Source organism: Olea europaea, unplaced genomic scaffold, assembly GCF_002742605.1.
Source record: "Olea europaea var. sylvestris unplaced genomic scaffold, O_europaea_v1 scaffold1849, whole genome shotgun sequence".
Classification (NCBI taxonomy): domain Eukaryota; kingdom Viridiplantae; phylum Streptophyta; class Magnoliopsida; order Lamiales; family Oleaceae; genus Olea; species Olea europaea.
Genome location: NW_019236266.1, coordinates 98,397 through 100,483, shown reverse-complemented (window position 1 = coordinate 100,483; position 2,087 = coordinate 98,397). Strand labels below are relative to the sequence as shown.

Here is a 2,087-nt window from a genome sequence, read left to right as displayed (position 1 = left end):
CAAAAGCATTATTATTGTTTCGCTTTTATCAAAAGGCAAGTTACAAAAATACTCTAAAAATCATAGGTGCTTTGAAAAATCATATGAAATATTTTTTGAAAGTAAAAAATAATGTGTAAAATGAAAAAGTGACACATTGTCACTTTTTTTTATAAAAATTGTCACTTTTTTAAAGTGACACGAACTCAAAAAAAAAAAAAAAAAAAAAAAAAAAAGTGATACGAATGCTTAAAAAGTGACAAAATTCAAAAAAAATGACATAAACTCAAAAAAATGACAAACACAAATAGCATCATCCATTTGTGAGCACTAGTAATCATATTATTAACATAATCAGCATATCCAAAACAATCCACAAGAGCGTAGTGCGATTCTTAACATAATCAGCACGTGGATTGTTTTGAATGTGCTGATTATGTTAGGAAAATATAATATATCATGTCACTTTTTATCTTATTAAGTAAGTGACAAAAATTTAAAAGTTGGCGAAAACTCAAAAAAAAGTGACTAAACGTAAAAAAGTGATAATGTCACTTTTAGTGTCACATTTTTATTAAAAAATGACATACAATAACACTTTTATTAAAAAGTGATGTTTGCCACTAAAAAAATGTTATAGAAATTTCAAGAACGTGAATGATAAAAAAAGTGCCACACTAAAAAGAAGTGACAAAAATTCAAAAAATTGACAAATATTAAAAAAAAGCACAAAAATTTAAAAAATTGATAAAAATTCAAAAAAGTAATAAACATCGAAAAAGGTGACAAAACACTAATTAAAACTTTGGAATCAATTCAATAAAGTGACAACAACTCAAAAAAGAGATCAAAAAAAGTGACAAAACACCAATCAAAATCTATTTACTTGATTAACGAGATTTCTCTTTCAGATGACTGATCTTCCTTTCTTTGCTTCAAAAGTACGTCTTGGTTGAAATGGTGTTGAAGAGATATACCCACTTGGTCCTCTAAATGAATATGAGAGGTCTGTCAATATATTTCTGAAATCTTTAGATGTTGATTACGAGTTTTTGTGTTTAAAGTTAAGAAGAATATAACATTTTCTCCAGGATTTTGTTTTGACAGAGTTGGCTTGGAAAAGGCAAAGAAAGAGTTGGCTGGAAGCATTGAGAAGGGGGTTTCCTTTGTAGGAAAATAAAAATGCTACCGGCATATTTCATTGTCTTCCTAGTTTTCCATCTCGAGAAATCACCTTCTGGATTAAAGTGGAGTGGTCGTTGTGCCAATAGGGAGACTTTGTAAAACTGGGATCTTTCAGTAGCACCACGTTCTCTCTTGGTCAATTCAACTCGAAAACATTAAATTCATCTTCTTTAACCATGAATCTAACTATACGGGATAAAAAAATCGAAAGATTGAGCACAAATTTACCCAAAATCATTGTTATGGTGAATTCACATAGAATCGTAGAGAGAATTAGGGTTTCATATAGTAAACGATCAATGTCCCCCCCCCCCCAAGAAAGTTCAGTACTACAGGGACGTAAATTTCAAAAGTTTCAAATTTGGGACGTATGGAGCCTAATTTCTGTCGGCGTGAATTGAAGAAAGATTGAAGAATTATAGGAAATGGGATAGAAAGTTTTTTTTTCTCTTTACGCAGTGACTTGATTGTAGAAATAAGATTTGTATAGACTAGAATAGGACCTCTTCTCCTACATATAAATATGTAACACCTAGCTATAAATATATATATATATATATATATAAACAACTGAGTTTTTCATTCTCTGACATGGTATCAGAGCAACATCCTAGGCATTATCATACCATAAAACCATAAACCCGTTTTTTTCTTACCTCTCCAGTTATGTCAGACTCTGATGCAGAACAACAAACTGGTGCATCTCAGTCTGATTCTATCTTCACCGAATTGACAGCAAAAATGACTGAAGCTTTTACTAAGATCCAAATACCTGCCTTGACCACTAAACCTTCCGCTGCTCCGATTGGCATCAAGTTGGATGGTACCAACTTTGCCCTATGGTCCCAAGTTGTCGAGATGTATATCTCCGGCAAGGACAAGTTGGGATATATCAATGGAGACATTCCACAACCACCCTCAAC

The 2,087-nt window shown here is 31.9% G+C and overlaps 1 long non-coding RNA gene across 1 annotated transcript; it reads left to right on the top strand.

Annotated features, from left to right (window-relative positions):
* Positions 1 to 886: 886 nt before the first annotated feature.
* On the top strand, positions 887 to 1,152 carry LOC111378654. The gene is made up of 2 exons (XR_002699892.1): positions 887 to 985; positions 1,087 to 1,152. It is a non-coding gene; the product is annotated as an uncharacterized LOC111378654 (long non-coding RNA).
* The last annotated feature ends 935 nt before the right edge of the window (positions 1,153 to 2,087 follow it).